This window comes from Dasypus novemcinctus, chromosome 4 (genome assembly GCF_030445035.2).
Source record: "Dasypus novemcinctus isolate mDasNov1 chromosome 4, mDasNov1.1.hap2, whole genome shotgun sequence".
NCBI lineage: Eukaryota > Metazoa > Chordata > Mammalia > Cingulata > Dasypodidae > Dasypus > Dasypus novemcinctus.
The window spans coordinates 136,407,879-136,434,647 of NC_080676.1; the positions used below are offsets into that span (position 1 = coordinate 136,407,879).

General features: G+C 32.7%; 1 pseudogene; it reads left to right on the forward strand.

Moving 5' to 3' along the window:
- LOC101419950 (ribonucleoside-diphosphate reductase subunit M2 pseudogene) overlaps positions 1-26,769 on the forward strand; it is a 158,245-nt pseudogene that overhangs the window by 24,110 nt on the left and 107,366 nt on the right.

The window sequence follows — 26,769 nt, forward strand, 5'->3', positions numbered from 1 at the left end:
ATCCTTATATGCAACCCTGCTACTAAGTCTTTTCATTTTGGGTTGGGAAAATGTTTTTAATTTTCCTTCATTTCTGGAAGCCTTTTTTCTCTGGTTATGGTGTTCTAGGTAGGCAATTGATTTTTTTTTTAGCACGTTGTCTTCTGTCTTGAGGTCTACCTTTTGAGAAAGCAATCAGTTTCATTTTTCCACCTTTGAAAATAATGTCTGTATTTTCTGTCTTCTTATGATATTTCCTTTTTGTTTTTTGTTTTCATTAGTTTTAATATATATGCCTGGGGTGCTTTTCTTTGTACTTATACAATTTGGATTTGAAGAGCTTTTAAAATCAGTTATTTTCTGACTTTTTTCAGTTTTTTTAAATCCTCAGCCTTTGTTCTTCCGTCATTCATCACTAGTAAGACTCTTCTGGGGTATCAATTATATGCATGTCCCCTAGTATGGTGTTTAAGAACAAGAGCTCTGTAGTCATGTTTAATTAATTTGAACCTAGGCTCCTCTGCTTAGTACTTCTAATACTAGGCAATCATTCACCCACTAATTTCCTCATTTGTAAAATGAAAGCAAATTTGCAATCATATCATAAAGCTGAAGAGAGGAATAAGGGAAGGGAAAGACATTTAGAACATATCCTTTGTTTTAATCTAATAGAATAGTTTCCTATAATTTTTTCAAAATTCCAAATAGACTGAATGTAAAATAATTTATTCTCAATAGCATCTTGAATTTGTGCATACTCATTGTCCTTGATTTTGTGGAACATGCAGTTAAATTGCCCTTGTAGTTGATCTGAACTGCCGGCCAAATAACTCAATCTGAATGACTTTCTTTCCAAAAAGTGAGCTATATTCTATGGTAATGGTTTCCAACCTTTATTCACAGGAATATTAAGTTGAAGAAGTACTCTGAGATTGTAAGAAAGGGGCAGGTAAGTGAATTTTGCCATGGTGCAGCACATTGGATGTTCATACCTCACTGATTATCAATCTGAAGGGTCTTTAGGCATTCAATCCACATCAACCAAACATTAAAGACAAAAGGAATTACGCAAAGCTTTTTATACTATAATTCTAATATATTGGCCACTCCCATAAAATCCTATTTTGTACAGAATACCATATATCAATAATTCAGGATGTTTTTGCTAGAAACACATCAAAGAATTCATTTAAATAACGTCATATATATGCAAAAGCCAATTAAAATGATTACATCAAATTAAACTAATGTGAGGTGATCATCTCTAAAATTAGTGTAATTATTTTCTTAATTCTATAAGTATTATTTTAATTACTAGCCTATATATTCATTATGTAAGCCTGTGAGTAAAAGTTAGTGAGGCCCTGCTATTTAGGTTTTGTGAAGATAATTGGGCTTTAATGGAAAGACAAAGCTATAGAAAGTTATCCAGAGTATCCCTAGAAATTATTTTGTCTTCTTTTCCTTTTTCCACTCTACATCTAAATATGAAGAATACATGGGAATGATAAAACAGAGTAGATTGCTTAGATTGACTTTTGAAAATTATTTTCTAAGTGATTTTTCCCACTGAGCATCAAATAAATTAAAAAGGGAGAGGCAAGTTTTCAAATGCATCAAATTGTTAATTATGCATAATATAAAACATACAAAACAAACAAAAAATGACTCTGGGAGTAACATTCTAAGTAGGTAACATTAAGAGCCCAAGAAAAAATAAACTGTTATCAAGTATATATTTTGTATTTTAGTTAAAATATCTTTTCTGTCCTTATGCAGATAAAGGCAATGAAGTCTAAAAGACAGAAAAAAATGTTAAGTCAAGAAGTAAAGTACAAAGAAAATGCTATCTAAACAAATAATTGTTATAGTACATTTGTAAGTTCTATGTGCTGTCAAAAATATTTTTTAAGTTAATGCTTATAAATGATTAATCATTTCTTGATTTAACATCATAATCATCAGTCTTCTGACATAATTACCTAATGACCTACATGATTCCTCACAGAAAAATGACTAGCTATATTTTTATATTTTAGTTGAATTTGCAGTCCTATAAAATTTGAAGTCCTCTTTATATCACTTTTTACTTCTAATTCTCATTCAAGTGAGGAAACCTGACCTTGATGTTTTAAATGTATATGAATGTGTGTGTATTTTTAATAATATGAGGCATTGGGAAAAATATAACTACAAGTTTTGAATTCAATATGTGTATGCTTGGGTAGTGATGAATATATGAGTATTTAATTCCTTGGGATTATTATTATGTACTTGTATTTAGAAATTACAATTTTCTGCCTAGGCATGGTAAAATTGATTTTATCAAATTGACGTATTTTGCAATTTACTTTTATACCTATCTACCTGACAGTTCACTTTTATTAGATTTTCTATATTTCAACTTGTTCCAGAAACAATTTAGGAAGAAAATTGTTAAATATATGGTCTATTATTCTGGTAGATTTAAATTTAAAACAAACAAACATGCAAATAAGATATCATAAAATTTAGAAGAGCAATCTAGTAAAACTCCTGCTTCACATGTTTTCAGATTTTGTTTCTGTTTTCTCCTACACCTGAACTTCTGCTAAATCATAGTCCCTGAGGTCAACATGATTTCTTCAGTAGCAAAAGCTGAGAACTAGAACTTCAGTGTCATTAAGTATGTTCATGTTTGTTTGATGACTACTACTGAAACTACCTCGAATTGATAGCACACTTGTCAAAAGGGTATGAGAGGAACATTTTTCTTATTCCATGCACTATCAACTTCTCCCCAGCCCCCCAAATATAGCAGTGCATCTATAAGCCACTCAGTTTCTTCGAAGAGCAGGTTTTCCCAAGCACGCTCCTATTGTGGTTGGCTCTTTCACTCTGACAGGATAGAGTTAACCTAGAAAACATTCCCATGAGTTTCTGTGTTTTCCTCTGCTAGGGAATGTGGCAGATAATGAATTGAATAATTTTGTCTGTGTGGGAGACTCACATTTCTCTTAAAGGGACTGCCCCAAGGTCTTCACTGAAGGCCAAGGAGCTAAAGAGTGTACTTGATTTTTTATTTCAAGCTACAATATCCAACTCTATTTCAATAACAATAAAGTTTAGATTGTGGAAATTGTGATGGTCAATTTCATGTGTCAACTTGGCTTGATTATGGTATCTAGTTGTTTGGTCAATCAGGCCCTGGCTTGATTATATCCGTAAGTGTATTTCATAGATGAGTTTGCATCTATAGTCAGCTGATTGCTGTAATAGATTGTTTTGTAGCCCAGAAAAAAAAATACACGTTCTTAACCTGCATTCCTGTGGGTATGAAACCACCATAAAAAGAATTTATTGAGTATTTTATATTTAGTTAAGGTATGGCCCAACAAAATGAGGGTAGGGTAGGTTTTAATATGGATTATGGGTCATTTTGTAAGAGGACTTGGAAATCAGAGAAGGTAGAAGTCAGCAGGAATCCAGAAGACAAAAGAGAGGACAGCACCCTGGACTGAGAGGCGAGATGCCAGCCAAGGAATCCCAAGAATTCCAGCAAGCCAGCTCCAGAATGCTTCTGACCCAGGAAGAAGCAAGTGTTCTAGCCTCCAAAACTGTAAGGTAATGAACTCCTATTGTTTAGACCTTTGTATCACTGTAGTTGTGATAGCAATTTAGGCAAACTAAAACAATTACTGATTGTTTTCAGTAATGAGGGGACTTTCCTCACCCAATTCATTGGAGGTCTTAAAGTTAGAAGTGAGAATTTTAGATGTCAGAAGAATTTCTTCAACCAGCCAACTTCTTCTGGGGAATTCAATTACACCTTCTTTGGAGTTTCCCACTTGCATTAAGCCCTATGGAATTCAAATTTGCTATTCCACATGTTTATGTGAGATAATTGCTATAATAAATCTCTGAATATTTACAAATATATATATTCGATTGTTCTGTTTCTCTAAGAACCCTGACTAGTACAGACATCATAATTATTCTTCTTTATTCTTATGTCCAGGAACTGCAAAGACAATATAGATACCATTCATTTGAGGTGTTCTTGAAAACTTGAACATTTATTATTTCACTATACTTTTCATTTATAAATTTTTAAATGGTTAGTGAAGCATCATCTATTTATATGTTTAACTGTACCTTGTATTTATTTGTGAAAAAATATAGCTCATGTTTTAACCTATTTTTTCCTTGGATTGTTGACATGTTTTTCTAACCTAAATCTTCTTTATTACACTTATTATTAAATAAATTAGTTCTTATCCCATTTTATACATTGAGAAACTTTCTCAGTTTTGTTTGACTTATAGTAGTTTAATAAGAATTTTATAAAACTTCAAATTTAAAATTGTGATTAATAAAGATATGAAAATCTCTCCAAAAACTGACTGAAAATCTCCCAGATACTTTCATACCATTTTCATTATACCTTCTATATATTAGCTTCAAAGTGAATTAATTTAAGTTCATGAACTTGCTGAAAATTTCTTGAATCAGAATCATCTATCCTATAGCTTCTATTTTGGACTTCAGCACATTAGGATAGATTTTTTCCATGAAAATTATTTCTTAATATTTATAGATTTCATTAAATTATTGTATTATACTTTATAGCATAGAATGTGAAAATGTTGGCAGTCATCCATGAGACACTTTACTGTATAATCTATTAACATTTTTCTCTGCCATAATTTTTATCATTAAGTTATTTATAATGCATAATGCATAACTCAGCGACCTAACTACATAGCTATTATTGAAAAAGTTTAGATGATGTTAAATAATTCACTTTGATTCAGAATGCAAACAGATGAATTTGTGTTAATTTCAAGGTGAAAGTTGTGTTGATTCCATGAAAAAATATATCTTTATACAAGAATTAAAAAAAAAATTTCTATTATTCTTTATCCAAAATGATTTGGAAAGACTTTAAATTTCTGATAAGCATATCAATAAATTATTCCTATTACATGGATTAAAAAGCAAAACAAAGTTCTGGCAATATTTAATCAGTTGTTAAATGTGTCCTAGGTTAGCCATCTCTCTAGTGAAGTATTTTATTCTCTTCAAAAGATGTGTTACTTCAAAAGATTTGTTACTGAAAAATCTTATTTACCTTTGAAAAAGAACTGAAAAATCCATCATGGAAAGGCTTTTCTAATCAATATTTGTTGGTTTTTTTTAAGCCACCAATATTGGCCCAACAAATGAATGAATGGATTTTCTTAAGTGATATTTTTATTATAAGACCCTCTATGAATCCTCTCAAGAAGAGAAGATCCTCTACTGTTTTAGTTTGCTAAAGCTGCAAAAATATCAGAACTGGATTGGATTTTATAAAGGGATTTTATTTGGGGTTAAAGCTTACAGTTCCAAGGTCATGAAATGTCCAAATCAAGGCACTATCTGAGATGCTTTCTCACCAAAGTTCAGCTAGAGCAGGTCCTGGCATCCTGCCACATGGCAAGGCAAGATGGCAGCAATCTCTGCCAGGCCCAGGCCTTCCCTTGCTGCCTCACCTTCTCCTCTAACTCAGCTGTGAGTGATCAGGCAAATGACTCATCTCTTCCAGCTTCTCTGCTGATCCCAGCCTCTGGCCTCTCTCTCAGCTTCTCAAGATTTCTTTAGCCTCTCTCTTAGCTGTAGTTGATCCTGGAGTCCTCTTTCACATGGCAGGTTCAAAACAATGACTGTCTTTCTCTCTGTGTGTTTCTGGTCCATCTCTTAGTTTATATAAGACTCCAGCAAGAAGGGGGAGACACAACCTGGGTCATGCCTCACTGATACAGTCCAATCAAAGGACCTAAGTGATCTAATCAAAAGGTCCCTTAATACAATCAAAGGGGGGCACCCCCCCACAGGAATGGATTAGATTAAGAACATGATCTTTTCTGGGATTCACAACAAAACTACATTCCTTTAAGCCTGTAAGTATTGGAGTTTAAAATATTACAGCCTGTGAGAAGTTGGTCATTGAGGGCCAACCCCAATAACCCTGATAAACATGGTCTGTAGACATGCTGTCTGCTTGGCTGGGACACTTCTACTTGCCTAGGTTTACATTTGGAATTGAGCTATTCACACCATTTCAGATATGAACAGTTACTATAAAAGATCAGGACTGGATATTGATCTCTTGTTGGTGTAAGCCTGGGAATGAGTTGTATGTTTGATTCAGAGCCCAGAGCTCAGCAGCTAGTGTGAGGCCAGATTAATAACTATAAACAATGAAAAGCCAGGTCATAGAAAATGTTTATGCCACCTCACTGGCATCCTTTCTGGAAGAGAATTCTAGCAGAAATTGAACTGTGACACAAGTACCTCAAAACACCAAGGAACACAATCACAAAATAATATAAATAGGTGAAAAAATGTGGGATGTAGTGACACATTATGTTTTACAAAAAATAAAAAAAAGCAGATTCTAAATTCCATAAGGAAATATAAAAAGAGATTAGAAGATTAGAAGTATTGAAAAATTCTAAAAAGAAGATTTGAAAGAGCACTATTGGTGATGGCATTGTTTTCCAGCTATCAAGGCACTCAGTTTTAGGGTAATTTGTTACACAGCAAGTAACAAGTCACCAAGGTGTTAACACTTATTTTTCCACTAGTAGCTCACTGCACCTGGACGGGTTGTTTAATTTATTTGGGTTTTGTTCTCTTCTATATAGTTATTACATTTAAATTAACCTCCAGTCTCAATACTAGACCAGTGGAAATTTTCAGCCTAAATCTGTACTTTATGTGCCCAAAACAATTTTATTTTATGAGTTTTATAATAGAACCTAACATAAATAGTAAGTGACATATTGAAATAAATATTTGAAATGCCAATTATTTTACAAGAAGTCACGTGTTTGCCTGAAAAGGACAATAGTCAGATGAATGGTTTCCATTTATATCAATTATGATTTCCTAAACAAAAAAAAAAAACGGTTTATCTGAATCATAAAATATAAAGCACCATTTTACCAATAGTTGCACTATTACACTCTGCATTTGAAAGAAGTAGATTTTACAATGTTTGTTTCTATTTCTGTTGATATCTACCAGAGCTAGTAGTGTGTTTGATTTAAATTAGGAAATAATTTTAAATTAATTAAAAGTAAAGAGAGAGTAATGTGATATTGGCATGCAAGCTTATTATGTTCAAATCTTTCCCTAGTTTATTTACTAATACATAATTATGAGTTATCTTTAAAATGATTTGAGCCATGAATATTTAGTAGCACCTGAAAACACTAATTATATGTTATGTTAAGATGTTTATAATCAAATAATATAGACTGAAACATACAAAAATCCTGCCACTGTATCAATCTGTAGCCTGATATTTTGAGTTGTTTATATTTTAGTTGTGGATTATTCAGTCTCTGCCCATAGAAGAGGCATGGATTTGTACCTTAATACAGGATAAGTGCGAAAAAAGCAAGGATGGAAACAGCTTATGTGTAAGTTTAACCATGTTCTGGCATTAATGGCATGGAGATCTTATCAAAGTATTAAATACCCACAATCTTTGCAATACTCACTAACCCTCAGCGATCTATACTAATACAATTAGGAATATCGGAAATATTAGAAAGAAATGTAAAACTAATTTGAATTTACATCTACTGTCAACCTATGCCAATAATGCACATTCTTAAAAAGTCTTAATTTAAAAAATTCTTTATCTTTGTAATTTTCAAATGTATTTTTCATCTACTAGAGACCAAGAGTCCAAGCTTTTTAGTACTAAAAAGGAACAAAAATACAAATTGCATTTGTTTTCCTGTGGTATATAGTCTATGAAGGTAAAAGTAACTGCAAAAGTCAGCAGAGGGATAAAGTGCTTGGATAATGATTTACTATGTTTGATATTAAAACATTCTGGTCTTATTTAATGAAACAACTTGAATAAAACTGTATTTTTCACGCTGCTAAAAGTATCAAAGTTCTAGTTTACCTTTCATGGAAATAAATTGTTTGGCATTATAAATGTGTAAAATATATCTAGTATAAAATTGTGCTTAGGTGTTTTCATTGTATACATACACAATTGATAGATACAGATTGATAATAGACGGTTGATAGATTAGTAGGGAGAGAGAGAGAGAGGAAGATATTAGAGTGATTGTATAGTTAATAAATATGAGAAAATATTATTGCTAAAAGTCTTTCAAACTATTTTGTTTATTTTTTAAATTCTAAAATTGTGTGACTCAGATGGCAACACCTGGTTTAAGCTGAAGATTTCCTTGAGTAGGTATAACATTTCAAATAGTAGAAAAAACTTCTTCCAAAAATATGTGGTCTTTCGAAGTTCCCCTCCCCATCCCCAGTGACAGACTGGAAACATCCATCCGACACTACTATCTTTTTTGTGCTCCATAATGCTGGCTAACAATTTACTTCAGAAAGACATGAAGGACCTTTCTTCACAATAGCTGCAGTGAGAGAGAATTGTGCCTTTTATCTGTCTTTTTTTTTTTCCAAGATAAATGGAGCAGGTGTAGAGGAATTAATGAAGCAACTGCCAAATTGCAGGGGTCATTGGTGTGTTGAAAGCTATAAATTAGCCAGGTCTTGTGGGAAATTACCTTCTACCTCTATTGAGATTCTGCCATTTCTAAATTTAAGTTCAAGACAAGGGAAAAAGCAATTTGAAAGTGGAAAAGAAAAGTGCTAGTTGATTTTCATTATTTGGAGTAATTCTTAATGAAAAATGTATACTGGAATATTTATAAATATTAACTGCCCAGTGATATTGATCAATATAAAGATGTTTAAAATTTAATTTTTTCTCTATAAGAAAACATAGTTTATGCTTTCTTAAAAACATATTCTTATTGGCAGAAGTAGTTTGAAACCACTAGGAATACAATATAAATTGGTATTTGCAAAGGTATTGATCTGTTGAATTCATATTAAATCCAATGTTTCTCAGGGAATTGTTACAGTACTATAAAACTAGGGAGATTTAATGGAATTTTAAGGTAAATATCAGTCCATAGGATGCACTTCTCTCACTCTCTGACTCAGAATCTGGCTTTCCACACTGTTAAATGAACCACCAAAGGGAGAGTGTTCTGTTTTAAAACACAACTTGACAATAATAGAATAAAAGTTAAAATGGGAGGGAATCTTAGAAACTGTTTTGAAATAAATGTTAAGTTTTTTTTTTTATATTAACTTGCTTAAAAGTTACAAAGAAACTAAACAAATGAATGCAATTTAGTTTATGATGGAAGGAAAATAATATACTTGTACAACAGACATATATAATTATATATCAGTGTATGAATATCTTGCCCTTACAAGAATCTGAAATTTTAGTAGATATTTAGAATGTATTTAAACCTCTGTAAAAAAAACTTAAAAAAATAAGCTATCCTGAAAATGAGGAGATAAAAAAATATGGTGTTGTCTGGCAAAAGGAAAAAGAGAAAGAAAAATAAGTCTATAAGTCTTTTAATTTAGAATCCCCATGTGTAGAGTTGTGATAATCATTTTTCTCAGTTAATATGTGTGTTAGTAGAGGGAGAGAGAGGAGAGAGAGAGAGAGAGAGAGAGAGAGAGAAATTTCTTATAGGAATTTGCTCATGTGACCATAGGGCTTGACAAGTCCAAATTCTGTAGGGCAGGCCGCAAGCTAGAAACTAGGATAAATGTGAAGTTGTATTACCCAAAAGCAGCTAGCTGAAGAAAAGGTGGAAATTATTTCTGAATGCTTAAATTCTCAATTCTGGTTTTTCAGGCCTACGACTCTTCGGATGAGGAGACTTCGCACATTGCTGAAGGCAATCTCCTTTTTCTTTTTTTTTTTTTTGTAATCAGCTCTACTAGCAATCAACTGATGAATAATTTAAATTCATACACCAAATGCTCTCACAATAACAATTAGGCCACTGCTTGATAAAAAAACAAAACAGAACTGGACATAGCCTAGACAAGCTTATTCATGAAATTAACCATCAAAATGTCACATTATTATTGGGCGAGCAATACCCTTCTCTTTTTATTTTCTTTTTTATCTCTTTATCCCTGTCCACACTACCATTTCCCTTTTCCCTAAAGCATATACTTTATGTGTTTAATAAACATATTTGAATATTTCTATATGATTAAAAATACATGGAAAGATTTTTTATATTTTTGCTTTTAATTTAGATCTGTAGAGTTGGAAAAAAAATTCTCATTATTTTCTTATTTTTTATTCATTATGAAACATATGTAATTCAGCCATGCTCCTATACATAAACTAGTTCACTGCTTATAATGGCTGAGCTTATTGCTTTGGTGCATTCATCATGTTTCACTTATACTGAGGAGATACATATTTTTTCCACAACCAATACCCAAAACCTTACTAAAATGAAAATCTCTATAAACGTCCCTTATGCTTCAGGGCAAGCATTTCCATTTGGATATAGGCAGGAGTGGACTGCCAGATCCTAGGCTGTATTTGCCTAATTTCTTATATTCTTGTAGGTGATTTCCAAAAAAGACTATATCTCTCTACAAACCCACAAGGAGCTTAGTGGACTATTGTTTTCCAAAGACATCTATGATGAGTACCATCCAGGTTTTTTAAGTTTTTTAAATAATAATAATAATAATAATAAAGATTACTAGTGATATAATAAATGAAGCATCTCTTCATGGACTTATTTCCTCTTATGAATTACCTATTTACACACTATCCACTTTTGTATTTCTTTTCTAATATTCACTTTGATTATATTAAAAGTATCTTTTACATTCTAGAGATGATTTCCTTTCAGGATTTAGATATAGCAAACACCTTCTTGACTGTTATCTCTCTCTTATCTTTTGTCTGGAGGATTGTTTGTTGAATGGAAAGTATTAATCGGTTTGTAGTCATACACATAATTTTGCTTATGCTCTCTTTCTTTGGAATCTTTATAATAAGTCTGTCCCTAACAAGGTGTAAGAAAGAAGTTCTCTGTGTTTTTATTTGATTAACTTTGGAAATGTTTTTTTTGAAATTTTGAGCATTCATCTATCTGGACTGTATTTTTTATACAGCATAGGGTAGAAATATAGCTTATGCTTTCTCAATATTTTATTTCCTAACAATTCAGTAAAAATTTGTCTTTATCCCAGGGATATACGATTTTACTTTTATCATCTTGTAATAGCTTATATGCACATGCACCCAACTCTAAGCTTTCAAATTTAAAAATGTGGCTTTTTGTTAATTTCACCATCAGGATTATATCATTTTTATTATGATTTTGTGATAATCATTTAGTTATTCATGGATCTTTATGCATCCTCACAATTTGTAGAATAGGTTGTTTGAGGTCATCAATAAAGTCTTGTTATTACTGCTACTGAGATTTCATTTTATTTATTGACCAATGAAGAAAAAATAAAACTTTATAATGCTAAATCATCTCAATGGAAAAAAAAAGTATAATTTCTCTTTTTACTCAAGTTATCTTTTACATATAACAATGAAAGTTTAAACTCAGTTGATCATATCATCTTGTTACTATCCTATGCCCTCTTTCTTTCAACATCCTAAATTCTCCCTTAATAGTGTTTGGATCCCATGTTCTTCATTATAAAACTTCACTTGATACAACCTCAACTACCTTCTCTCTCTATCTCTCTTCATGATACAAGGCTGAGAAGAACCCTATTTATGTTCACAACAGTGGCTAAGTGTGGGTGGAGAAAACAGGAACTTTCTGAGTAGTCTTACTCTGAATCTAGAAACTATTATATCAATTGTCCCCTTGTTGATGACTGCCAATTTTACTATAATTCTGCAAGTCATTTACTCTGGCACTCTATTTTACACTCCTTTCATGTCTTCAAGCACTTTCTCCACAAGCCTTATTCTCAGTTTATGACCTCATTTCTTATTTCACTACGAAAATTAAAAGAAAGAACAAATAAACTTGAATGTGGCCACACCAACCCTTTATCACAGACTTCCTTGTGATTTACATAGATATGCTTAACGGATTGTGGAATTTCTTCTTTTTCTAGTTTGTTGATGGTTTTTATTTTGTATGTTTTTACCAACCATGGGTATTTCATCTTATCAATAGTTTCCAGTATCTTGACATAACACTTTATTCTATTAATGTGATGAATTACATTATTGAATTTCTGAATGCTAAAGCAAATTCCATCTTTGGGTAAATACTGCATGATATTTGAGTATTAATTTCTTTTAATATTGCTGAATTTGACATGGCAATATTTTCCCAACAATTTTTCCATTTATATTGTGTCATAGCAGTCTTAAATTTTATTTCCTTGAATGTTTTTGTCAGATTTTTATACCTAGCATTTCTGAAAAAGTTTGAGTGAGAAGCTGTGGGGAGCCGCCCGGAGCTACGTGCATTTGCGGTCTCCAGCAACATGGCGGTTTTCATTAAGTACGCCTACTCCACCCCTGTGCTTCCGCCTTCTTCTTCCCCTTTCCCCAGTTTCCCGGGCAAAAAGTGTCACGCCTGCGCAACAAGATATTGAAGCCATGACCAGCATTGAAGACTCGCAACCTATAGCAAGTGGTGTAACAGCATTTTGTTGCCTTATATGGAAGAGCCGCTTCATCAGCCTATCACCCCCTGCTAATACCCTCCCCTTAGTATATATTCTGATGCTCTACCCTCAATAAATGGAGACTTGATCAGAATCCTGTCTTGTCTCCGTTTCTCTCGCCTCTTGTCCCCCAATTCCCACTCCCTCTTTCAGGTGCCGGTTCGTTTGACCTGCGGGCCGGGTCAAGAACCATATGGTTTCTTTCTTAAATGTTTGATAAATTTCGCCATTGAAAATTATCCGAAGCTAGAGTTTTCTTTGTAGGAATGCTTTTGATAATGAATTTAATTTCGTTAATAAATGCAGGGTACTCAGATTATTATTTAATTTTTATTGACTTTTGTAAGTGTATTTTAAAGGAATTTTTCTATTCTATCTATATTGTCAAATATATTAACATAAAGTCTTTTGTAATATTTATTTCCTTTTTATAGCAATAGGATCTGTAGTGATATTACCCTTTCATTCCTGAAATTGGTATTTTAAGTATTCTCTCCTTTTTCTTTATAGGCCATGGGCTTTAATTAGTGTATTAAGTTTTTTCAAAGAACCAACTTCTTACTTTGTTAATTTTCTCTGTTGGCTATATTTCTTTGTGTTGTTTTTATTTCTTTTTTTTCTATTTTTTATTTTCTGACATATTTATTACTTTGTTTCTTTTACTATTTTGGATTTGATGTGCTTGTTTACACCTTGTTCTTAAAGTGAAATTTGGGTCATTAATTTCAAATTTTGTTTTTTCCTCATATAAGCTTAATTTAAAGCTATACATTTTCTTCTAAGTATTGGTGTAGCTTCATTCCACAAATTTCAATTTTTATTATTGTAAGAATTTTAAAGAATAATTGTGTTTACTCATATTCTGTTTAGTTTGGTTTCTTTATCTTTTATAGATTGCCAATAAATGTGTGCTATAACTTTTCCGAAGAAGTCATATTCACAGAGTTTTCTACTACTAGTATGCTTGTATGCAGGAGCTGAAGTCTCAGCCTTAGCCCCAGACCTCCCCTTCCTTAGGGGCCAGGGAATAAGCAATTCAGAGTGCTGAATAGGAGATTTTGTCCCTTACTACCACTCATGGTAGCTTTGCTTAAAGAAGTTTCATTTCCTTTCCCCCAATTTTCTCACCTAAGTGAAATATGCTAATTTTAAGGTCTGAAGTGAACAACAGAAGGAAAGCTTCAGATTCATCAGATATTGCAACAACTATTATTGTGCATCATTGTTCAGACTGGGTCCAGCCTACTGGAGCGGTTGGTGTTTATTTTGTTGCCCTTAAACTAGACGTAGTATAGGCAAGTGTTCTTCCAAACTAAACTTGCCCGCTGGACCTCAGTCCTTCTCAGCCCCAGAAATCACGTAGCCCACATCCTCACCAGCCCAGTATCATTTGTATTAACTCACAATAAAAAAAAAGTCATAAGAAGCTTTTTAATTATTTGTTCAGGTTCCTGTCTCTATTTTAAGTCTTGAGATTGAGGTTAAAGAGTGCATGTCAACAGCTCATACTAGTCTTCCTTCTTGTCCAAAACTGTTTAAATCATATTTATGGTGCAAATTGTGTGCTACATGGCATGGGAAATAAAAAAAAGAAAACAAAAAACAGTGAGTCAGGTAAGTTCCCTATGTTTTTAATTCCAGGTCTTCAAAATCAACAGATACCTATGATAACTATTAAACAAAGGAGTCTCATTTTAAGACCTTTTTTATGTATCTTCTACTAAGTAAGAAAACTCTTAGGACTTCAATAACATCAACTACAGAAACAGATATCTGTAGTCTGAATGTTCTGAAGATATCCATTTTACTACTTCTGTACTATTTTCATGAATGATATTTTTGATATATGTGTAATTAGGAATTATATTTCCATATGGCCTTTTCTATTTCTTTCACATTAACTTTCCATGTAACATTAGATAATTCTATTACTTATTCAGGAAAACCCTAGTGAATTCTGTGTGGCAAGGCCCTTGATTTAAAATATTTATTATTTAGATTAATAAATATCAAAAAAAATTATTATTATTTTCCAACTATGAAAAATTTCAATGAAACAATAGGACAACAAAATGAAAACAAATTTTCTGTTTTCCATATCTTAAAATAGACGTTTAAATGTTTCTTATTAATTTAGAGTTTTCTAGAGTTTAAAATTGTCCTCTGAAAATTAAAAGGCTTCCTTTCTTGTTTAACTTTTAAAGTAGTATCCAAAGATTATTTCATAGTTTTCAGTTTTCCTAGTTAAATGTAATTTCTCTATTATTTTTATCTAAAATTGGAAGTATTCAAGCAGCAACACTCTTTATAGAAAATGATACCTAAGAGAATTTTACTGATTGTGTTTCGCTTTAATGGAATGAGATATAAGATGATTTCAGGTTCATATTATTTTCTTGTGCAAGAAACTGTCCTTATTCAATGGTGCTGAAAATATTATGTTTCCTCTTAAATGCAGATCCCTGTTGAGATATAAATTATGTCTGATACTAAAAGATTAATATTCATAATTTTATTTTTTATAAATGTGCTTTTTCCCTATTAATCTCATCTTGCTTTCCTGTAGATTAATGCATGAATGCTAAGTTGGCAACTGTAGTCTTAATAACATATATGGCTACTAATGACAGATAGGTTAGAATAGAGAATCTTAAATAAATTAACCTAATGAAAAAGTTCTCAAAATATGTGATTTTTTTTTAAAGATTTGTTTATTTCTCTTCCCTCCCCTGTCTGCTCTCTTGTGTCCATTCACTATGTGTTCTTTGTGTCTGCTTGCATTTTTGTCAGTGGCACCAGGAATCTGTGTCTCTTTTTGTTGTGTCATCTTGCTGCATCAGCTCTACATGGTGTGGTGCCACTCCTGGGCAGGCTGTGCTTTTTTCCTGTGGGGCAGCTCTCCTTACTGGGCATACTCCTTTCACGTGGGGCTCCCCGACATGGGGGACACCCCTTTTTGGCACAGCATTCCTTATGTGCTTCAGCAACTCACCACATGGGTCAGGAGTCTGTGGGGTTGAACCCTGGACTTCCCATTGGGTAGGCAGATGCTCTATCCATTGAGCCAACTATGCTTCCCATCAAAGTATATGATTTAGAAATGAACAAATGTTCAAACCTAGATGTTCTAATGTTAAAAAAAAAAAGTGTAAGAAATCTTGTGTGAATAAAAATTCAGATTTTTTATGATAGCTAGCATATTCTAATTTACTGATGAATATTACAAACTTCTAATTAAGAATTTCAATCGAAAGCATTTGTTAAACTTTTTTCCAACTTCTCATAGCACTAGCTATAGTATACATTTTTAGAAATGTTAATGTAATAGCAAAGAAATTTTTCAAGAAAATGTGATCTTTATGATAAAAATTAAGGAAAGAGTAAAGATTCTTAAATATATTGATGCTTTGTAATGTAAGGAGCAAATATATTTCATTATATAGTTTGATCAGCTATTAAGAGATACCAATTCTGGTATAATTACTATCATCACTTATGGAAGGAATATTATGCAAGGGTGATATACACTTTTGACCTTTAATAATATCACCAATATAATAAATTTATTAGGCTGGTTCTTTTGTAGTCTTTGCCTTCTGTATTTGTGCTTAACAATTCTGCAGGAATACTGTTTAAGAAAAAGTAGTTGCAATGGGAAATTTTGAGATTTCTTTATATTGTAACAATAAAAAGTTCTAAAAAATAAAATAAGATAAAGATTCCCAAGGTTTACCTCTTCAAATATTGCTTGAAATCATCTGGGTGCAGTAAAGAATACATGCTTTTAAATTTCTTAGTGTTTCTAGTGCCTAAGGAAGTTTGAGAACCATTGGTCCAGATAATGGATAGAGAAATTACAACCTCTAGGCCAAATCTGGCTCACAAGGCTGTATTTTTTTGTATGTTACACAGGCTAAGACTATTTTTCACATTTTAAGGTAGTATGTGAAAAAATAATAAGAGAAGGAATATGTGACAGAGACTGTAGATAGTCTGTAAAGTCTAAAAATTTGCTATCTTGCCTTTTACTAAAAAAAAATTTGCTGACTTTTGTTCTAAATCATTTCTTAAATCAACAGTTTTGTTGGGATATAATCTATATATCATATAATCCATCTTTTGGAAGTGTACAATCCGGTATATTAATAATATTATGTAATAGTCACCACTATATAATTTTAGAACATTTTCATCCCCAAAAGAAACCCTATAATCCTTTTTCAGTCACTCCCATTCCTCTCTCTAGCCATTTCTTGGCAACCACTAATCAACCTTCTGTTTCAATAGATTTTTTTATTCTGGACATTTCATATAAATGGCATAATACAATGTAGACTTTTGTGTTTGGCTCTTTTTAACTCTTTAACAATGTTTTTGAAGGTTCATCCACATTAAAGAATGTATTAGTATTTCATTTATTTTTTTATTGTTGAGTAATGGTCAATTTTTCAAGTGATGTGCATTCAATTTTTCAACTTATGTGCATTTAATTTTGTCTATGATCAATATGCTGCTATGAACATTTATATTTAACTTTAAAAATTATTAGAAAAATTGTGAGCTTACAAAACAATCATGCATAATGTACAGAGTTTCCATATATCTCCCCTCCATCAACCCTTACATTGTCATGGAACATTTGTTACAGATTATCAAAGAACAAGATCCAACTATGTATATAACTTTTTTTAAGTGGACACATGACTTTTTTTTTAATTTTTGAAGGCTATAAATCCCTAGGAATGGAATATATAGATCATATGGTAGCTCTATTTTTAACATTTTGAAGAAATGTCGAACAGTTTTCCTAAGTGGCTATGCCATTTTATATTTCCACCAGCAATGTTTTAGGTTTCCAATTTCTCCACATTTTCATCCACTCCTGCTACAGTCTGTATTTTTTTTAGCCATCCTAGTGAATGTGAATTGGTATCTTAATATGGTTTTGATTTGCATTTCCGTAACAATTAATGATGATGAATATTCTTTCATATGAGATTTTGTCATTTCTACATCTCTGGAGAAGTGTCTGTCCATATCTTTTACCCATTACTTAATTTAGATATATTCTGAGTTGTTGATACAGATAATTATCAGATCTATGGGCTTAATGTATACTATTCTGGTTATAAATCCCTTATCAGATTTATAAATTTCAAGTATTTTATCCTGTTCTGTGGTTTGTCTTTTCACTTCCTATATGGTGTCTTTTACAGTACAAAAGTTTTTTAACTTTGATGCAATCTAAGTTGTTTCTTTTTGTTTCCTTTGTCCCTTGTCCTTTTGATATTGTATCAAAAGTCAAATGTTTTATCATAGGTCATGAAGTTTTACACCTGTATTTTCTTCTAGGAGTATTATAGTTTTAGTTCTTACATTTAAACATATGACCTTTTTGGGTTAACTTTTATCTCTGCTATAAGGTAAGTGTCCAGCTCTTTTCTTTTGCATGCAACTATCCAGTTGTTTCAGCACAATTTGTGGCTTAGATCATTTGTGGCTTAGATCAACCTCATGTTGCTACATGTGCACTTCAATTACTCATGAAAAACTTTATATATAAATATATTCTCTTAACATAAATGAGAATCTTTAATCTAAGTACATTAGTGTGGTGTGTAATAATTGAGACAGACATATAGTTTAACCACTTTGACAATTAGTAATTCACGATCAAATGCTTCCTTGAAAGGAACTAGTTTGAAAGTTTCTTTGCTGTGAATGATCTAAATAAAAAACAAAAGTACATAAGAAGGAATATATCAATGTTATTTTGTTTTTGTGTGAAAGTTTTATGTCACAGTTGGAAAGTAAAAAGTGTAGTCATTATTGTGTATATATTACAGGTAAACTTCAACTTCTCAGTAAAACTAATAGAATTTCCAAAACAAACAATGTTCTGTTTAGGAAATGATAAATAGTATTTGATGTAAGCTATTTTATTGTTGTCATGTTCTTGTTCTTTCTTTTGACTCCCCTCAATTTCTTTTGTTTCTATTACAGACCACCTTTATCTATTTGAAATGTGTTGTTGCTGCTTGTGGTTCATTAGTGATTGTATTCTGTATAAATTTATTATTTGTTAGTTTGTACTAGATTAATTCTTTTGAACACGAGTTTATTACAGACTACATCCACATCACAGCATCAAGCTTGATGACTTTGATTGCCCTGACATAAAAAGAATATAAGAACATTTTTGTGTGTTGTTTATTATCATGCCTTATATTATTTCCTCCAAATGCTAGGGGTTTACATGGTTTCTTACGAATTTATGAAGGGATTATTGAAAACAACTGTGTGAATTACTGTGTTTGAAAATAAGTCTTTTGAAAGATTTCATTAAATATAAATTATATTTTGCCTACAAATTCCCTTGTACTGAAAAATCACTCCAATTATTTTGTTAAAATAATATTTCAATTTATTGATTCCATTTTGTGTACCAGGTTAATAAGGGTAAAATAGATGCAATAATTCTCAAAATAACCTAATATGTATTAACTTGCTAATGAGGAAGTTAAGTAATTTACCCTTGGTCACATTGTAAGGAGGGAAACTTAGTTGTGAATTGAGACTGAATTTCCAAAGTCTCAATTGCTACACCAAAAACTGATGGTATAATAGTGAAGCCTACACCTTTATTTACCTGCCTTTATTTAAAGTTAATTCATTTTGTCCTCATTGTCGCTCGGGTTTTAAAAGTTGGTTGCTGTTGTTTTTCTGCCTTACTTTCCAATCTAATAATTCACACACCTGTACCTTATATTAATCAGAACTTTCAATGTCACTGGTGTGTGATCTCTCCAATGATAGGGGTGATTATATTTAAGCTTCACAATAAATTTAATACCAAAATATATCATTACCTGAGATACACACCAGATCAAAGCTGTAAGATAAGAGCAGGGACAGAACCTGAGCTCAGAGAAGGTGACCCAGGCATTGTTATTTAGAATCTAATACCTATGAAAGTGGCTAGGAAAAAGCATGAAATGACTGAAGAAAAAGGGCCCGTGTGTCATTTGTGTCTGGCCAAATATCAGTTGGGCAAATTGCAAACCAGCAATGCAGAAAATCTTCTGATCTCTAAATAGGAGAGAAAGAGGGTCGAAATTATGGAGGACCATAAAAATTGAAAATAAATGGAGGGAAACTAACTGAGGGAAAAATACCACTTCTGATGGTATTATAAGTGTTGCACAAAACAATCCCAAAACATTTCAACAGAATGAATATCACTGTTGAAAATTTTCAAGTGGTACAGAAGAATAATCATCTCTCTGCAATTCCATTTTTCTACCACTGAGACATCACTCATAGTACAGGCTACTGTGTGATATTCTAGTCTGGTATCTTTACACCAACTATGGAAAAGTATGTGAGATTTATATAGAGAGGGTCATGCATTTGTGTACCTTAATATCGAGCAATTCCACTACTGATAGTTAGGTACATTCTATTGTGTTGTTTAAAAATTGCAATGAAAATTTCATCTATATAGGTGATATTAAATTGTTTATGTTAGCTATATTCTTAAAATTGAATAACTTAGAAAGGGATTTCTTCTCACTGTCATGAAATCAATTCCAAATTTGCCTCTCATAGAATATTTGAAATGTTTAAATACACTTTGTTTCAGAAAATTGAATGAAAAGCATATCACCATTTTAAAAGTTCTCTAAATTCCAGGACTAATCAAGCAAAAAGTAACTTCATTTGTTCAACACTGAAAAAATGAGTTGCCATGATATTTATCCCCCAAAGTAAGACAGTCTATGTTCTTATTGTAATTATGACATGAACTGTGTGACTTTGTGTTGAACGAAAAGAAAAAAGCATTTTGAGAAATATTGGGCAGATATTCTTTTACAGAGATTTACTATTTCATCTATTCCCCAAGATAATTTTTGTTCTATTGCAAATGTTTCCTATAAAATTATATATCACATTCTTTGAAAGACCAATTTGAAAACTAACTTTGAAATAAATAACAATAGAACAATCATTCTGAGTGACCAAATACCTATTCAATATCTGCATATGGCAAGAATAAATTTCTTCCCCTAAGAATAAAATTTCTACATTCTGTTCTTGTCTATTCTCAGATTGAATGTTCATGACAAATAGATATTTATCTGTATTGAGGTGATAAAAATGGCAGAATTATATATTCTGCTTTATGATTAAGAGGAGGAGCTATTGCTCATGCTGTATTTATCTAAATATCATGAAAAGATTGTAAACAGAATTCCAATGGTTTACTATTGAATTTCACATCTGGATAGTGGCACTAAATTTTGAGAAAATAATTTCAAAGAAGTTTTTAAAATGGTTTCAAAGTTTCCTAAATTCAATTAAAAAAATAAAAGAATAAAATGTTTAAAAAGGAATAAAAGGTATTTTTGCAAATTCTTAATAGATTTGAAAATGAAATTAAAAAGTTATTATTTGGATTTGAATAATACTTTACTTGACTTTCAAAAAAAGCAAACATAGTGTTTCCAATATATTAAATTAATCTAAAAAACAGCAATTTATGGAGGTGAAAATTCCTAATGTAGAATTTATCAAAGTACCTCTACATGATCTCAGAAAACCATGTCTCAATAAGGGTTGACACAACCATTCCTGCACCTCAACAATCTAGCATAGGTACTGACCCATAACAAGTATTCAATGGATGAAATCATCAAGAAATATTTTTAACTGTCTACTATTTGTCACATTAGTACATGATACTATAATGGAGTTAAAAAAAGATATAGGATACATGATTCCAATCCTTATGACATTACAATCTATTCAGAAATATAATGTGATAAGTGACATATGCACCAAAAAAGCTAAAAGTGATATGCAGCCTTCTCAAATTGTCCTCAATTGTTCCCTCCTCCTAGTAATTACGCCCTTTTGTAATTACCTCCCCTTGTCTGTGGGTTGGACTTGGTGACACATATCTAACTAAAAAGAAAAAAAATCTGGAAAAAGTATCTTATAAACTGTGACATACATTTTACATGCACATTCTTTTGCTCTTCTTTCTTTTCTCTGAAGAAATAAGCTGCTATATTATGAGCTACCCTAGGAGAATTATGCATGGTAAGGACTTGAGACATTTAGTCCAACAGCCTATGAAGAACTAAATCCTGCCTTTGTTATATGACTGAGGTTGGAAATAGACCATTCTCCAATTGAACCTCAAAATAGAAATGACCCAGGCAGCATTTCTTCATTGCAGCTCATGAAAAACCGTGAAGCAGAGGACTCAGCTAAACTGTGCAAGAATTCCCAACTTATAGAAACTGAAATGATGTTTGTTTTAAGCCATTAAATTTTGAGGTAATTTGCTAAACAGTTATCGATAACTAAAACTCTAAATAACTAAATTTAAAGGAGGCATTGATCAGAACAGGCGGGAGTGGTTCAACAGCAGGCTGTCTTTTTATGGTGGTGTTTGGTTAAAGACTCAGCTTTTTGAATCAAGTTTGGGTAGGAAAGAAGAAAGCAAAAAAAAAGTGGGTGTTGCAAGGAATGTTGGGTGTTGGGTAAGAATCCCTTGCTGCTCAGTTTGGGTGCCCATTAGAAAAGAAGAGATGATTTAAAGATTGAAACATGCTAGATTATGAGGGACATTTAAAACCTGAAAGAAGAATTTGCATTTAGGAACATAAAGATTGTGAATCAATAGCAAAGTCCTAATAAGCAAAATTTCTTTCATGATTAAAACCATGACTTTGGAACACATATCTAGCTACTACATGAGGAAGAAAATACAATAAAGAGAGTCTAAAAACAAAAAAAAAAAGACCATTCAAACTGCTCCCTGAGATTCTTAGATATACCGTAGTGTTAAAAACAATTAGGTAAATTTGAGAGAGAACTTGAAGAGGAGTGATTGTTGACAGAATAAAGTACAGAGGTTGAATGAGAAATGTCAGTGAGGACTTCAATTTTATTTTAATATTTGAGAACATAATAACATTAGTTTGACAAAATTTCAAGTTTAAATTCACAGCCATCAAACAAATTAATATGTCCTTGTGTGGCTGAGTGAGAACTGTACTTCAGGTAACAGCAGAAATGGAGATGAGAATTTTTTAATCATTCTCAAAAAGGTAATTATGTATTGAAACAAGCATGCATAAGATTATTTAAATAATTCAGATTTATGGAGCACAGAAGACTGAAGACAGCGATAATAAGAGGCAAGAAAAAAAGACAAAATTAGTAAGAAGTGGTTGTCATTGAGGTAGGAAGAAAAATTCTAACATCAGTGAAAGCAAGTGCGAGTGTAATCAATAACAGAAAATGCTTTTGGGTGATGGGGAAAAAGACAGGTGAAATTATAAAGCACTCAAACCAGCACTAAGTGGAGTTATGGAATTCCTTACATCAAAAATCCAAACCTGGTTAGGTAAAGGCATGTTTAGGATCATAAAAATTATAGGTAGTAATTGAATTAGCAATCAAAATGTGTTATTTTTAGAATTAGCAATTACTCAATAAATAATTTTGGAAAGTCCTCTTCTGGAGACATAGATATCTCTCCCTTGACTTGGGAATTTCATCTGGATCCAGAGGAGCTGGTCCTGATGCACAAAGAACTAGATTTAGATTGAGATCTGGAAAGGATAGCCTTCAGACCTGTAAACAATAACAACCAAACAAACAAACTCACGATTTGAAGTTATACAGTAAGGATGGCAGGTCAGTTTAAGAGGAGAAATTGTTTATTCAGACTTATTTTCTCTTTTTAATTAGATGACTGGCCCTGCTCTAAGTAGGGCTCCATGATGAAGCATGTGTTTTTCTGGCCATATTCTAGGTGTACGGCCTGATGCACCCAAGCTGCAGTCAACCACATTGAGTACTGAGAAGTATATAACTGAGATAAAGATGGAAAAGTGTTAGGCGGAAATTATTTATTGCCAACCCAACAGCTGTTCTCCTCTTTCCCTGGATCTTCTCCCTTGTTTGTAAAAACCAAGGGTAATATTTAAAATATTTATGAAATGATAAGGCAAGGGCATTGACTAATTAGATCCCAGGTGCCAGTGCAGGTGCTGGGTGCCTGAGGGCCCCTGATATGCTAACCCTTCAGATACTGAATCTTTGGAGGCTCATTGAAATCCCAACAGTACTCTCACACGTAGAGGAGAAAAAGTATGTAAAGAGAGAAAATATACGAGAGAGTAATTTGTTTTGAACATATCATTTTCTAAATGGAGAAACAGGAATATTTATGAGAAAAATTGCTATAGGAATATGTAAAGATTTCTGAGGCTGTGTTCTATTTTTAGGAAATACCAACTGACTCAATTACAAATAATGCAAATTTCTCTTGAAGAGTTTTTAAAAAGATCTCTCATACCCATATGTCACATTCAGTTCTTGAATGATTTTGTACTACACTTGGATGTTTTAACTGCAGAGTATACTCAGGAGACCTGAATCTCTGGACCGTCCATGTGACGGCCAAGCCCTGGGCCTCAGCAGACTTGCAACTGCTACCCTCCCATTTGTTGGACTTACCCTGGCCAGCTGACAGGGAGAGGAAGAGGGTCAGCCACCATACCAGGGAGCCAAGAGTGCCTACAGCTACCAGCAGGAGAATGGCATCCATTATCCATGTGTAATCTAAGCCCCCTCTTGATGTAGTGGGGGACTGGACATAACCATCCCATGGTCCACAGGATGAAGGAATAGAGTATGGCTTAGAGTGGACTTACTGGTGGTCTGCTGGGCAACTATTGTGATTAGTAAGGGAAGAAATTGTAGTGGTCATGTGGAGAGGGTGGCCACGGTGGCTGCTGATGGTCGGGAAGAAGAGATACGGTGTGGGGGCATTTTCAGGATTTGGAGTTGTCCTGGGTGGTGCTGCAGGGATGGATGCTGGATATTGTGTGCCTTGCCATGGCCCACTTGGTGGACTGGGGGAGAATGTGGATTAAAATGTGGATCACTGTGCTCCAGAATGTGTTCGCCAGGTGCAGTGGATGTGCCATGATAATGGAAGAGGTTGTTGTGGGAGGGGAGGGGTGGGTGGGGTGGGGGATATATGGGGACCTCATATTTTTTTAATGTAACATTTAAAAGAAAATAAAGAAGAAATCTAAATGATGGATGTTTAGAATTTATCGAATCAAACGGTGCCAATTTATACCAGAAAGTCACTAGCATGCCTTTTGCAATTACACTGGGGTGAACTCAAGGGATGATTACCTTGATTTATGGAGGACAGAAGACTATTTAACTGCATTTTCAAGATTAAAAAATAATAATTTTGTCTAAAAATTCAAAAATTTCTTTCATAGCATGTATTACTTTTGCCATTACATTTATTGTATATTTAAAGGATAGCTGGCTTTGAAATTTTTTCCTTCAAATACATTATTTCCCTGTTAAACTAATCAATAAAGTTTGGGGAAGGCCTATAGAAATTGGAAAATTTTCATATGAAGAAAAATACCAATGTCAATAACAAAAATGCTATATTTTATTTGATTATAAGTAAACATTTAATTATTTTAAAATTAAAAACATATGTATGAAAATGTGAGAAACAACCCATGTGCATTTTATAATATGTATCACTGAATTTTATATTTGAATGTGGTTAAAAGAGGAAATTTTAGGGTATATATATATATGTTACTGGACTAAAACATTTTTTTCTAACGATCACATAAATAGGGAATCCTAATATAAACCATGGACACTTGTTAATAATACAACTATAATATTATTCTTTCATTAATTTTAACAATGTACCACATTAATACAAGATGTAAATAATAGGGGAGTATATAGGTAACTCTATCTGCCTGATTTTTGTTTAAACCTACAACTTCATGTAATATATTCACTATCATAAAAAATGAATGGGAAAAATTGACACAGTTGATAACTTCCTTTTCTTGAAATATTTTCTTCCCTTGGCTTCCTGTAAGCTACCTTTTTCTAGGGCTTGCTGTGACTTCATTACTTGTCACTCCTCAGTACCTTTTACTAGCTTCTTCTCACATCTCTAATCTTGTAACATTAAATACTCCAAAGCCATCTACCAATGGCTCTCATTTCTATGTACTCTCACTCTCTTGATGATTTCACCAAGTTATGACTTTAAATGCTCTGCCTACATTGGTGACTCCAAAATTTCCCTCTCCTTCTTAGATGCCTCCATTGCATTCCACTCATATTCAATATATACTAGCTAACTCAACTGGCCCAAAGATGATTCTTTCTCACCCCAATGCCATCTCTTCCCACAGGGTTTCCCACCTAAGCTAAACAACTCAATTTTTCCATTTTCTCAGAACAAAAATTTTAGATTCATCATTGACACCTCTCTGTTATGGTCATCACTGACTTGGTCCTCTCTTTCCATCTCATAATTTACCTCTCTGCAAATCCTAGAATTCTCTTTAATGGAATCTCAGCACTTCTTACCTCTTAAAATCTACATTACCACTTGACTATATAGCTACAGTTTCCTCTCAGGTGGAAATGGTCTCACCATTTCTGTCTTTCTCCCCTTCAGTCTAGTACCATCGTAGCATCCATAGTGAGCCTGTCAAATGGATGTCACTCTTCTGCTCATAACCTTCCACAACTTCCAACTTAGAGTAAAAGCCAAAGTACCTAAACTGACTTGGCCTGTTGTTACATTTTGTAAATCACGTACTACTTCTTTCTTCATCATTCACACTTTTGTAGTTACACTGGTCTCCTAATAAATCCTTTAATATGCCAGGTGTGCTCCCATATCCGGGCTTTTCACCAGCTGATCCTTTTCTGGGAAATCTCTTTCTTCAGACATTCATCCCAACCCTTCAAAATGTTCGTCCCCATTCTTTGTTCAAAATTTCATTCTTTATCTGAGCTCTTCCCTGCCATCCTATTTAAATTTGATCTCTACCCCATTCCCACTGATATTCGCTATATCTTTTTCCTGTTTTTCTTCATAGCACTACCATCATCTAGCTTACTATATGTTCTACTTATTGTTTTCTGTTTGTTGTATTTGTTTGTTTTTAGTAAATTATCTGTCTCTCTCCATCTTCCATTATAATGCAAGGTCTATGAGGTATACTAGTTTTCTATTATTACCTTGAAAAATTGCCACAAGCTTAGTCACCCAAAAAAACATAGATTAATCTGGTGGTGTCTGCAGGTCAGAAATCTGGGTACAACATTCACTCTCTGGCATTTCTCCTTAGAATCTCA